The sequence below is a fragment of the Poecilia reticulata genome, linkage group LG11 (assembly GCF_000633615.1).
Source record: "Poecilia reticulata strain Guanapo linkage group LG11, Guppy_female_1.0+MT, whole genome shotgun sequence".
Classification (NCBI taxonomy): Eukaryota; Metazoa; Chordata; class Actinopteri; order Cyprinodontiformes; family Poeciliidae; genus Poecilia; species Poecilia reticulata.
The window spans coordinates 20,096,864-20,111,633 of record NC_024341.1 but is presented as its reverse complement, the minus strand read 5'-3'; positions in this window follow the sequence as shown (position 1 = coordinate 20,111,633).

The following is a 14,770-nucleotide window of genomic DNA, read 5'->3' as shown; positions in this document are numbered from 1 at the left end:
TTTGACTTTACATTTGTTGCGAACGGATGCTACAGAGATTAGCTGAATTTATTCTTTTTTTTTTTACTATTGACTACGCTGCTTACTTTCATGTTGTGCAGTAATGTTTCAGTTGTAATTGCTTTCACCACTGTGTTCTCTTCATCTTTCAGATGGGTAACCTTTTGCACCTTTTGTTACGAAGTCTCAGCGAAAGAATGGAGTGCATAGCCCAGATGTCATGCCCTCTGCAGCAAAACACAACAATGGAAGCTGTATGTGGATAAGGCCAACAAGCAGGGGAAATACCACACTATAAATACATTAGAGGTGCTGAGTCTGAGGTTGGTGTTGACTGATTCTGGACTGAAAGCTCTGCAGAAGACTGAAGAACGTAAGCAGAGCTAGAAGTAAGTGCTGTTTACGCTGGGTTAGTACACTTCCATAGTGTAAGTGGGCAAACGGAGTGAGAAGGTTTTCCTTTCTGTCTCGACGGACATCTTTATTGTAGAAAAGTTTGTTGTGTTGTAAGAAAGCCCTGCATGACGAGCTGGAGGACAGGGTTTAGCTACAAACTCCAACATTTCCAGGGTTGAGGTGAGAAAATATGATTCCAAGTTGGAAAATCTGCGATTTTTTTTATTTACCCAAACGTCAAAATTCAATATGGCTGCCTTACACTAAAAGAAAAATGTACTTTTGAAGTTAGTTTCTCATTTAATCTTCCATAAAGTAAACCCTCTTTGGTCAGCTAAGTAAATTCAATGTTCAAACGATCAATAGGCAGAAAATCTTAATTTGTCACAGCTTTGTGTTGCCAGTATCAGTTTAATCTAGTTACAGATTATATCAATGAGTAATCCTATCGGTTTTTGAACTTTGAACTGGGTTGCAGCTAAACATGGCTTCACCTTAATTCCAGAGACTTTCTAGCACTTTTTCCACAGGAGTGATTCCTGACAAAGCAAAGATCAGTGTGCTATTATGTCCTGTTGTTGAAGAGGAGTCTAACGGATCCAGAGAAGAGGATGGTAGTCGCATGTTGAAGGTTATTTCTAAAGGCAAAACTAAAAAGGCAAACAAAGAAGGAAAAACAGAGAGCATACTTGAAAGTAATACAAGATGTACGACAGAAATCTGGCACGGCTTTGGAAGGATTTGCCAGGGAACAGAATGAACAAGCAGTGCTTAAATGTTGGAAAGGTGAACGCTGGAAACGGAAATGATGGAAATTCATAACGGCCAGCAACTATAAAAGCAGTAAAGTGGTAAAATAAAAAACAAAACGCAATAGAAAATACTAAGTTAGCAGAAAAGTCCACAAGTGAGAAAATGCACTGCAATTAAAAAACAAAAAACAAATCCAATATTAAAAGAAAGCTGACGTATAGCCAACTCATCTGTATGGCTATCCGTTCTCATTAGCACTAAAGCACAATGAACTCATTCATATTTATTTTTGGCACTCAAATTGTTGAAGTTATTATCGTCGTTACCTTGGTGCAGGAAGCTCCTGGGTTCAAATTCTGGTCAGGGTACTTTCTACATGGAGGCTGTGTGTATGGGGTCCCTTGAGTACTCTAGTCATTTCCTAGTCCAAAACAAAACATGAAAGTTGAGTAAATAAGTCTTTGAATCGTCACTAGGTCTCATGATGCAGTGAGTGTGTGTTCGCATGGTTGTTTGTCCTTTGAGATCTTTTTGAGAAACATGATTCCATTTAATCTCAGTAGATTTACTGTATGTTCCACATATTCTCTTTGCTAATGACTCTCCTTCTGTTGAACTATGAAGATGGAGGTGAGGCTGGAGTCAGAAAAGGGCCCAGACTCATTTAAGCGCTTCCACATGTTCTGCGTGCGTCAAAAAGCTGTTGCTACAGTCTGCATGTGTCCGTTTTCCAGAGGAGTTTGTGTCAGTATTCAGGAATGCAGGCAAATGCGCAAAATCGTGACAGTGTGATTTAATTTTTGCTGTGTGTGTGAGCGAAGAGATGTAACGGCCTGAAGACACAAACAGACCAAAGCAGACTTCAGTGGAGATGAACTTTACTTCAGTTCCCACTGAAAGATTTATTTTATTTTTTCTTTTCCAGAAAATCTGTGAGGAGCAACATTTTGTTTGGAGAGAACAACAAACGGGTGAAATACAGTTTATTTTGTGCCATACTGATTTTAAATCATAATGAATCAATTAGGTGGAAGATGTACCAGTAAAGGTTGTTGGGGGAACAACTGGAAACCAGCGAAACCTTCTGTTTCTCTGTATTGTTATCCCATGAAGATGGAGGCCCAGGTTTAGGACTAACCTTTGTGGATAGGATAGTCTTAGGTCTAGAACATTATCAGACTTGGTGAACCTCACAGTCTCATCTTTGGGTTTTACATGTAGTGTAGTTATGCTGGCATGTTCAAACCATGACCTTTAGGGTGTACTGAAGTTGTGACCCAAACAGGAGTTGGCTGGATGAGGAATCGGCTCTACACTAAAAGAAGGTCACAAGGAACCATCGATAGGTCAGGATTTTGTCTTTGCATTTTATATGAAGCATTTTGATTCCAGCTACAGGTAACATACTTGGTTGTGCAAAAAATGGCAATACTTACCTGGAAAATCCATATTTCCCAGGCAGTGCCTTATTTTAACAGCGCTGTGACCTAAATAAAGCTTTTTTAGTGTTGGTGAACAAAAGTTTTGTAGATCCACTATTTGTCATAAACATTTGGAAAATTTGTGTTTGTAAATTCTCTCCGTTATATAATTTATTGTTTTCTTGAACTTGTGAAGAAACTGCTTTCAGGGTAATTATCTTTTCTTTTAAATCTTCCATGACAAAACAAGCGACCAAGTTTGTAAGTTTGTTTTTTTTTTAAAAACACTTCCTACTTCACTTTGTGCATTGCAGTGGAAGACTTTAATCTGCGCCACATGAACATCCACGGTGCTGAATCCTTCAGCTCCCATTTACTGCAGGGATCCTGCATTGTGTAAGAGTTTTATTCCATCTGTTCGGACCAGCGCCTTGCTTTGTTGCCCCAATCAAGCCTTTTTGATTTTTGTGAAGCTGAATTCACGGTATACATATAATTATCTTTATTATTCCTGACATGTGCCTTGTCTCCAGGCTCTCCTTGTGAACTGATGACAGATGAACAGCCACAGACAGGTGAACTCTGCCAGAGCTGCCCAGAACGCCTCATCCAGACTGCGTTGTGCCCCAGCGCTACCGGCTGTCTTTATTTGGTTTTACACCTCTCAGTTGGTCTGTAAAAATCTGTGTTTGCGTGTGTTTTGAGGATATCATAGCAAAGGACCAGTGGAGCGCAGCCTCGTTCCCATGGTACCCACTGGACAACAAGTGTACACACTGGTGGAGATTAAGACATGTAGGCTGAAATCTGACAGCAAGGAGGCGAAACAATGTGACTAATGATGCTGCTTCACGGTGCCAGAACATTCCTCGCTGTTTTTTCCATTATAGTACAAGCAAAGGTTTCATAGAGCGACTGAAAGACTCAGATGGCCATATTTCTGTAAAAAAAAAAAACTGAAATCGTGATTTTGGTTGGGCATATAATAAGTACATACCTAATATTCTCTCCAATATCTTAAGAAATCCTATGAACTGTGTTGTATAGAGCAAGACTGGTTGGTTTCTACAACACTGTCCACGCACAAGTTAGTTAATTACAAGAACATAAAGGAACAAGAAATGCATTAAAACAATAAAAATTTAAGCAACACACACAGAAATGCATGAAAATGATAGCAATCAACCGATGGAGTAGCTTTTTTTTTTTTTTCAGTCCTGATGTAATTGTTTCTGCTTGTTTCAGGTTTTTTAAAGAGGTTGAGCCAAACCTGAAGTGAACAGATTAACTGATGCCTCCCTTTGTTTCGTTTTAATCCTGAGAATACGGACTAGAAACGTTTCTCTATGACCTTAAAGGTCAGGATGGTTTGTGCCTGATGGGTAACTGAAGCATTTGGACCCAGGTGTAGACAAACACAATGTTGAATTAAATCCTCTTACAAACAGGGAGCCGTTGCGGTGATTTAACAACCAGTGAATGTGATTTAATCTAAAGTTTCTTAACTTGCTCTGGACTGTGGCATTAGTATTTTGGACAAGCTGCAGTTCGCTTTGTGGATTTTTGTTTCGGCCGGAGTCGAAAACAATGACCTCTTTCTTTTCTGCATTAAGCTGGAGGAATTTCGGACACAACTAGCCATTTATATTATGAACAAACAGACTTATTGACCATAAAGGACTGAGATCGTGTTGTGAGACAGTAGTGTAGGATTGTGTGCCATATTTTCGATAGTAGGTCTACGCGCGTTACTCCATAATCTGAGCCAGAAAGGCGTACGGTACCTCACAATAGTGACTTCACTGCTCACATTTTTCTAAAACTTGTATTTTTTTTTTGTTTTCATGGGACAACACTGATATGACACTGGGTTGCGATGTAAAGGACTCAGTGTGCAGCTTGAATAACGTATATTTGCTGTTGCTTCAAAATAATATAACTTACAACAGATGATGTCTGAACCACTGGCAACAAAAATAATCGGTCCTTAGGGGAAAATATCTAAATTGTGCCTGAACTTGTCAGTTTTTGGTTTTGGTCCAGCAATGCCCAGGCACTGAGTTAATGATGAAATCAGGCATCTAATTAATTCTGTTTTTTAGCTGCATTCAAGTTTTATTTTATGATAATTATATTCTATTTATTAAATCAAATCTTAAATACCAAAATAAAAGCAATTTTCATGCTCCAAAGGATTTTAGAAACCCGTAGATTTTAGGGGTCTATACCAGTTCGCCTGCGTGGTGGTGCAGTTTCTTACAATTTTACATTTCATCAAGAAGTGTTCAAACCCAGGCTTGTGTTTTTTTTCTGCATGGAGTCTCTGTTCTGTCTGGGTTCTCCTCCAGAAACCCGGTTGCCTCTTCCATCGGGCTTTAAAACTAAAACGTCTCTTGAAGCGAAATCATTCAGCGAGTTCAGTTTTATTTCTGTCCCTCCGACCGTCGGTAGAAGCAGTAGTTCCTGTGCGTACGCCGCAACAATTCAGCGACACACAGCCGCTGCCGTCATTGTTCTTGTTCCGTGTCCAGCGGTCAGATAATGCAGAAAGGGTCGGGTCAGTTGGAAAAGGTCCATACGATAAGGCCAGATGGACCAACACACACACAAACACACACTCCAGCTCTTTACCACCCTCCCTCTCTCTGTTATTTTTATCAGATTGGGATCATAAAAGCTTTTCATCTCATGTGCCTTGAATAACATCTCCATGCTGAGGTCAAACAGAGAAAAAAAAAACGCTTCAGTTCGTATGCCAGCTGAGCTCGAAACAAAAAGGTTGGTCAGCAACCAGAGGTACAAGTAGTGCCATAATGGCAGTGGGTTTTATTAGGTCTGGACCACAGAGGATGTCCTGGAAATAAACCCTCCATGCGCTCCATTTCCTTTGCAGAGTTTTTTTTTATATATATATTAAGATGGGGGCCTGCATGAATGAAAATGGGCTGCTGTGGAGAAAACAGCTTTTATTTTGTACAATGCATAATAGCAGAATATATGGCGCAGAATGGACTGCTCTGCCTACACCCACACAGCGTTTAATCTTAGTACATTGAAAACACATTTACTGAGACGTCTGCTGCTTTCAAGGAGACGTATAAATGTTTAAAAATCAGGAACATTTCAGCTGACATGAATTCTCTGGTTTCCTCAATCCACCCCCCAAAAAATGGAAAATTAATTCCAATCGTTCTCCTTTTTTTTCTGCTAGTGATGAAAACTGCTTGAGAGATGGAGCGCAGAAGCAAAGACTCATTCTGTCCTCATCAACAAAGAGCAACACATCTCTGACTGTGCTGGTATTATGCACAAAGCAGCTGATTATGCTGTAAGACCCACTTTTCCTCTCCCTCCTATTCACAGTGATGAACAGAGGCAGGCCCAAGCAAGACAGATTGGATTTTAAAGTCTGAAGATGCAAATAATTCTCTCTGTAAATAAAGGTTTAGGTAAGCTCTGCTTGTTCTGATAGTTTCATCTAATAAAAACTGAATCCCTGATAAGTTCGAGGAACATAAACAACCTGAAATAAAGATATTCCGCTTTTTGAGAATAATTACTTGACCACAGGAAATAATGCATTTTCTTGCATATGTATCAACACCGCTTCAAGGGTTTTCTCATTTAATGACATTGCGATCACAAACTTCCATGAATTTTATGACGGATCGTCACACTGTGGCAAATAATTAGGAAGAAGAAGGTAAATAACCGGTTTGTCGTTGTGTAATAAACCTCTTTTTAATCGGACAAACCGAAATAAAACCCACACAGAGACACTCGATTCAGTCTGAGTTTGAGCTCTTCTGCGAAAAAAAATTGAGCCAGATGTCAGTAGAATGTGCAAAGCTGGTAGAGTAACGTAAAAAAAAACAATGACACCAGAGGGTATTGCCTCGAGGGTAGTTATTGCAAATGCAAGCCACACCTTTCAGATTTTTATTTGTAAAAATGATCTGAGAAAATCTACTCTTCACCTCTTCATAACACAAGATAAACCTCAAGCCCTGAAATTTATCTTATGATTAAAGCCCTGTTTATTGCACAAGAGCTTGAACCTGATTTCATGAGATATCTAAATCATCCTGCTGTCAGGAGAGAACGTAGGAGTTCTCTGTGAGGAATTTCTTTTTTTGAGATAGCTGGCAGCCACTTCGTATAAGCAGACCCAGATTTGGAAACCAAAGAAGGAAAAAAAAGAAATGAAGCAGTTAAACTCTGACGGCTAAGGTGAACTTTATGAAATAGCATTAAAAAAAATAAAAAATGTGTAAATGTGAAACTGATGCCCTGATGGAAAAATCAATTTATCTGGAAGCAGATTACTCAACAAGCTCAGACATTAGCATTCAGCCATGTGGGGAATGTCTCATGATGCTCCATCAGCAGTTTGCCTGAAACCTCATTAACTGATAGCTAAAATACAGCTGTAGCAGACTGCACAAAACCCCGCAATAACTCCTGTAGAGGGAGGCTTGTAATTTTCTTGTCATCCAACGCGCTGCTGGGTTGATGTGCAGGGAACGTTCAGAGCTCAATCACTTTCTGTCTCCTGCAAAGTGTGTTTAAGCAGGAAGGAATGGAGAGCAGGTTCTCGATGATCAAACTCGAGGAGAGCAGTGCTTCAATTTCCACTGAACGGCTGGAGGTAAATGTGTATGTAGAGTCATGGTACATTTGCGTGGCTGAGAAGGAGCCTCACCGAGTCGGGATCAAGTTTAGCTCCATTTCGACTGGCGACGTCACAGCAGAACGACGATACAGGTTTACATGTTTGACTACCGAGACAAGAGTGTAAAACTCTTAATTTGTGATTTTAATTTTATTTTCTTTTGGTGGCAGGGTGTTGAAACACCTTTATTCGCTGGATCGACACAGTAAAACTACATAAACACACTTTAAAAAAGTGTTTGTGAAATAGCTGTCTGGATTTTCTGGATGGCTTAAAATGTTTCTTTTGACCTTTGTCAAAATGTACGTGCCATTTTCAGAAAATTTTAAGAAACCAGTGTGTGTGTGTTGGTACTGTTTGTAAAATTTAAAAACTCAATGTAAATTCAAACATGTCCACCAGATATTTGTTTCTGAAGTTTATTAATAATAAACAATAATTCAACCCTCCAAAAAGAACATGTCTCGTGGAACGAGGGAGCGCCACTTTTTCCAAAAACGTTAAGAACTAAAGCGGATCTGTCTGAAGCTAGTCTCGCTAGCATCAAACAGATTCTAACCTTGACCATGTATTTTTGCTGTCCATGTTTATCTCAGCATAAGATGATTCTGATCACTAAAGCTTATTTGTGAAGAAACCAAAAGATGTTTGAGTTTTATTGGAGCCCTCTAGACCACACCACCGCTGACGGAGTCGTATCGATCATAATTAATGCCACAGAACACAACTGTGATGAATCATCTGTCATTGTTTTGTGTGTTGGATCAGTGTAAAGAGTTTTTTTTTTCTGTAATGTCATCAACCAACAACCTTTACCATGATGAAGCCAAACTCTGGCCTGATGGGGATCCACTGCAGCTCCTCCAGTCCCTTCAATCCTGAGCTGGAAGAAATGAGTACAGATTGTTTTAAAGTCTTGGATTCAGAGGAGTTGATCCATAAATTCTTAAAAGTAATAGATCCATGTAATTATTATTATTTTTGACATGTCAGAATATGATTCTGACAAAATGTGTAAAAATTTCAAAGGATATGAACACTTTGCAAAGTCACCCTGCATAAACCCCACTTAGAGTCCCAGACTTCCAGCTTTTCTTCTCCGCCTGCGCTGGTTGTAAAAAGTATAGTGTTACCAGTGTTGGTCACATAGCCAGCTGTGTAAATCTCTCTCTTCCTCCCTTTCGTACCCACATAAACACAGAATATATGCTTCTGCTGCTGTCCCGCAGTGTTTACCACTTGGCCACGGTTCAGCTCTCCGCTCTTATCAGTGTCGGCTAATGTTGGTATTTCCTGCCTGCAACAAGAGCAGAAGGTGGCACAGGATGAGCGCTGCTTCCTGTCCTGGCACACCCAGCGCGTATCCAGCAGCCCCGTCCACTCGGCCTGCTGGTGAGTGGAAGTGTTGCAGAGTTGGGGGGGTCGGTGGGGGGAGGACAGTGGGGCTCATGGAGCTGCACCCAATTCACACTGCAGGTTCTCAGCCACCAACTCATGCATCTGTTTGGCTGAGATCAAAGGTAGCAGCGGCACGACAGAAAAGGTGTTTGCTGGGAAAAACGTGTCAAAGCCTGTCATTTCTGCTCGTCGTTTTTTAAGTAGTTAGACACTGTAATTTACAAAAATATAAGCTATTCATCTCAATGCAAAATTAGCATGGACCTTATTTGTGTAACACCTTTCAGTAAATACATAAATGATAAGTAAAAGCCAAAATAAGGATCTCCTCAGTTAAAGAGTCTCTGAGACATTAAACTATTTTCTGTTTCTATTGATCCTGTGGAGACTTTGTTCGTCTGAGATGTCGTTTCATCTCCGTCTCGGCTCAGCCTTTCCCATGGGAAGCGCGCAGATGAAACTTTGGTCTCAACGAAGGGATCTGCAGATATTTGTAAGTACACACGCACGGCTCGGAAAGCCCAGGAGGACCCGCCCTTCAAACATCTCTGATGTCGAGTGTTTATTGAAGTGGGTTTCTTTGGAAACCATGATCAGTGGGCTCCCGCTCTGTGGACGAATTTTGGAGCGCAGCCTACAGTGTTGCATCAGATCTGAATCTTTTTTTATTATCCCCCATCTGTAAGCTTCAGCTTGGCTGACTAATTATTTGTAGATGGTGAAACTACATCTTTATTCCTGCTTATCACTGGGTCTATCCAAAAGGCAGCCATGCCCAAAGGACCGTAAAGCTTTGACTGCTGACTCACTGGTTATCTCACTGGGAACGTACATGGCAGACTTCTATTGAGGTATTAAGTAGATTTTACAAAACGTTGAGTCTGGTTACACCTTTTAAAGTGTGTGTGACACATTTGATGTTCCTCAGTCAACACTGCAAAACCAAGAGTGTGTGTGTCTTCCACTGTTAACTTCCGATGTCGTAGGTCATGTTATAGCTTTCTTTTGTTGTGCCAGGCAACCTAATTAAATGTTTATCAGCACTTTGGGAGTTTCTGCGTAATGTTGCATCAGGTTCGATTATGTAGAAAATAGAGCAGGTGTGAGAGGTGTGTGAAAGCTGCAGTGGTTTTACTGCTAAACTTTTTTTTTTGACTTGTCCAAAAACATTTTTAGCATCGTTGATTAGCTGTCGATTTGTTGTGTATGCAAGGGTTAAATAAAAAATAAAAAAAATGACAGTAAAAGACAACCCAATCAAAACATAAAAAAGGAATACAATTTTTTTTCTTTTAAAACAGAAGAAAAATATAAATGTAAAATTTATCTGAAATTGTGTCACTTTGGTTTAAGTGAACAGATAAACTTTACATTTTATCGCCTTATATGTCACATTATCAATGTTTTCTGTTTTCTGTCAGTTAAATGCCGATTTAGTTATGATTAAATTACTAAAACTACAAATGACACGTAACATGGTGCAGAAAAAGAAACCTTATGACTATTCAACAATGGGACTTTGCAAGAGCTTTTTGCTGATTACTTGGTTCCACTTTGACATTTTGTAATTGTAAATTACTGACCGGTAACTATAAACCTTCACTGATTTGAATCAGAGCTCTTTCAAAATATTTTTTTTCTTTTATGTCTTTCTGGTTTTGGTTTTCATTTCAAACCATTTCTGCTTGTTTTAGCTGAGCAGTCCACCATTTTCTACGCATCTTTATATGCTGTCTCTTCTCCAGTCAACTTTTTCCTGATATTTGATGACTGTTTGGACCATTTGAGTCTGATTTCAAGAAGAATAGTTGCATAAACAAGATGTGTGTTTTTACAATAACCGGTTTTGGTTGATTTATCTTTAACTCTGGGATAATCCTTCCTGAACACATTCCTTTTAATAACCGACTCATTTACAAAGTCTGCATCATGCATGTCACGACTGCCGATCCTGCTGGTTTTCTATCATTACACATTCCAGCAAAGCCAATTCTATCAAGAACAAGTCAGTCATGTTGGACTGGATTATTTTTGACCGCTGTACATAATGACAGGAGACCAGAAGAAACAAATATGAGACACACAGGTAACAGGATGCTGATGATGCTTTACATTTTCTTATATTTGGGCCCATAAAAAAAAAAAAGAGAGATTGCTCGATACGCCAACAAGCACACTAAGGCAAGAAACAATGTTTCAAAAGCTTTGGAAAGTTATTCTCTCTCACAAGAACTGACTCGTTTGCAAATAACACTGTAAGCAACGTCTCCAACTTGTGTGTGCATTTGCAAAATGGGTTTGTATACATTTTGTCCTCCGTATCACAATTTGAGATCAGGCTGCTACTTTCCACACCTCCGTGTTTCTGTGCGACTGCCAAACATTTGATGTGATGAGGTATCCACCCACACAGGCTTCATTAGTACCGGGATCACTGTTCTCTTTTTAGCATGCATGAAATCCTGTGATTTACCACATTTATTCCCGCTCAGCAACAGACAGCTTCGTTACTCCAAAGTGTGACTGTGTCCTCGGCCACTTTAAGTGAGCCATATTGAAGTATTTATTGGGGGGGCAGCCCAGTTAAATCTTCCCCCCTCGCTGGAAGAGAACCCAGATTGCTCTCTGTAATCTGGGCTCGGCGAATTGCACGGCCGTAATCTTCGTCATCTTCTCTCTGCTCTGCTGAACCACAGAAGTAGTTGCAGGCTGAGCACAAACAGCAGAGCGATCTTCACTGTGGTAAAGCCCTGTCAACTTATGCTGCATTCAAAACCTTGGATTTGTGGCCGTTTTCAAAATGATGGAGGGAGTTTCTAGTCTTTATCTTGGTATGCTTACAGCTAATGACACGTTTTTGCCTCCTATACCAATGAGCTCTGTGGACGAACCAGGAGTGGGGTGCATGTTGCGGCATTTGATCGGATGTTTGCTTTCTCTTGCAGTGGAATCACTCTGAAACAACCTTGGCACAGTTTTGAACACCTATTTATACTCTTTCTGAGAACAATAGCTATTAGTTGTGATATCAAAGGTTGCAGGTCTGTGAAGTTTTGAGGGCAAATCCTGCTTTCCCTTAATGTCTCCAACTAATCCGAGCAGACGAGCGATGGGGAGAAGAGATAGAAAGGCTGTTGTGGCACCAGTTTATTAAACGGGGATGTGTGTGTGTGTGTGTGTGTGTGTGTGTGTGTGTGTGTGTGTGTGTGTGTGTGTGTGTGTGTGTGTGTGTGTGTGCGTGTGTAGTAGTGTTAGTGTGCTGGGTGTTTGCCCAGCAATGGACACAAAGTTAATTCTATGAAATCCTGAAGTCATACGTTAGGAATTTGTGGCAGGCTGCATGCAACAACATCCAAAGTAAGATGTTATTCATCACTACTCTGTTTATCATATTTGAGGAAATCATAGCATTTCTGTGGCTTTGTGGCTTTAAGACGACGGTTGCATGCACGCAACGCTGAGATACATTTCGCACATGTTTGAGTGCAGTAAAATGTTGTCTTGTAGATGTCTTCTGGTCCACAGTTTTTTAACAGCTTTCGCAGCATGAACTCCAATAAACGGAGTGGTTTTTTTTGGTAGGATGTCGGCGTGTATGTCGTTCAAAGCGGTTATAAAACGAACAAAGAAGCTCTGAAAAACTGAGAGATTTTGCAAAGCAACAGCAGATTTATTATGACATAATTAATCCCTTCACCAGGATTCAGTCAGATTCAGTAACAGAAACAAAATATGATCTGATGTATTACGTCAGTGAAAAGTGTTTTTATCTGTAGGAAAATGTGTTGATCAACAAACTCTTACAGGCAAACTCTTACAAATAATTTCTAAAATATGATAAATAAGTCTCTTTCCTAAATTCTGTCCTAACCACTCGGCTCTGAATTCAGTTTATGTTGTGACTGTATAGAGACAGGCAGGCAGCCCACATCCTTCCAGAGATCTGCAGTGTGAAGGTCTCAAAAGATTTGCACACCCTGACAGAGCCAATTACTGCTGCAGAAGATACACCAGATGAGATGTGCTCAGCTCAGCTTCCGCTCTACTCCTCTCCCAGCTTGATTTCACCTTTCAGTTTCCACACTGTTGTTTTGTACCGTCTTGACTCATCTTCGGTCCTTAGACGACCCCGAAAGCCGTACACTACACCGTGTCTTGAACAGTTTGACTCTAACGCCGTGAGAGCTGACTTAAGCTCTCTGGGGCTGAAGTAAGTTTTGAAGGATTGTGGAGGCACATCCTGAGGCAGGTTCACTTTTCAGATTGACATATTAGAGGAGAAGCATCGGTGAGGGCAAAGACGGGCCTGCAACAACACACACACACAAACAAAGCAACTATATTTATGTGATACAAGCACACACCTTACAGGAACAAGAGCATTTTGTCTCGTAACACCACTGATTGTCTTGTTTTTTTAAGACACAACATGCCAAGTGAAATTCTGTAATTAACATATTATCTGGGTTTGATTGGATACATTTTTTGAAAACTAAAGATATAAGACTAAGATTTGAATGTAAAAATTTCAATAGATGCATTCCATAAGGATGACTTTTACTGGGATAGCAGAGGATTTTAAAGAGGGTTCTGTGGGGTAATTATCAGCAGTCAGTATATTATCTACACTAGACCATGTTGAACAGTCTATTATAATCTGTTTCAGATTACAGTTTTGTAAACACAAGCACACCGGTGCAGCTTACTTTGTCATTTAGTGCAAAATGCAATTTGATCTGACAAGATCTCAGGCTTATTTGGCTCTCTAAACATCACCACCATCACCACTGCAGTGCATAAAGTTTATACTCCACGTATCGCGTACGGCAGCCTCGCTTCTGTGGCTACAATGTAGCTTACCACCATCAGCGTGTCTAAACAAATCCACCATCTCTGGACTGGATAAATCACTACACAAGTTCAGGCCCTTTACAGGTATTTCCCCTAACATGGCGGAACTCTTTGTTCTGCATTGTTATTGTTACGCTTGTCATTTATAATCCTCAAATTGTAGTTCTCTACATCAAGTGCTTCACCCTTTCTTTTATAAGTGTAAAAATTAGGAATGTAATAATTCAACTTGAACCTTTTCGTGGACGCATGCGTGTGCAACATGAGTGCGTTTTGAGAAGTCGATTGAATATAGATTCATCTGTTTGTGTAAAAATGGATCTGTTTAGATGAAAGCTGCCATGCTGGTGAACTTTTGATTTGCCTTCATTTGCTGCCATTTTTGTGCAGCAGGAGGATTTTGTTGCTGCTGTTCTTCTTGCTGTTTGTAAATAAAGCTGCTGCAATGTGGGAAAAGCAATTTGCTTTTCACTGCAGCTTAGCTCAGTTGTCAGTCACACTCGACCAAACAGGCCACTAAAAGTCACTGGTTCTCGACAGAGCGCTGCATCCAAAGATATTGGTGGAAAGTTGAGTGGAAGGAAAACTTTTAGTAGAAAACGGTGCACAAGCTGCGGGAACAACGATGAAAAAGGTGAAGCAAAGTCCATTCAAGAAACTGGACAGGAGATTATCTGGATTATGAGAAAGAGAAAGTCAAACGAAGTCGTCTTCGGGCTCTAAAAATAGAGCAACCGTGTCAAATTTAATTACCAACAGTCTCATCGTGTCACTGAGAGGGAGGGCTGGAGGAGTGACGTCTCTTAGCGTCATTGAAATAGCAGAAATCGGCTGTTTGCTGTCAGTGTTATCTGAAGGCACGCGTCCAGAGAGTTGTTGTAAGGGTCACTCTGTTTGCCGTCCAACTTGACCAAAGCAGTTCACAGGAACACAAGGCGCCGGCTTTGAGCATATTACCGCTCAGGATGTTTGCCTGGCTCTTGTTTATCTGCGTTTTGCGCAACACTGTAAGACATAAGTAGCTCAAAGGCAAAAAAAAAAAAAAAAAAAGAAAACTCTGTGAAGCTTGTGAAGGAGGAGGAAGCTGAAAGTAAAAGAAAACGGCACATGGACTGAAATAAGCCTCCCGGGGTTAAGCTGGGGTTTCCTGTTCAACTGAAGCAGATAAAGCTATAAAGTTAGGCATATATTTATACAGAAGTTTTGTTTGAATGTTGTGGTCATTGAGCAGGATGTTGAAACCCTCACGTGTGCTGAGGTCTGGGGCCCGTTTTGGCCT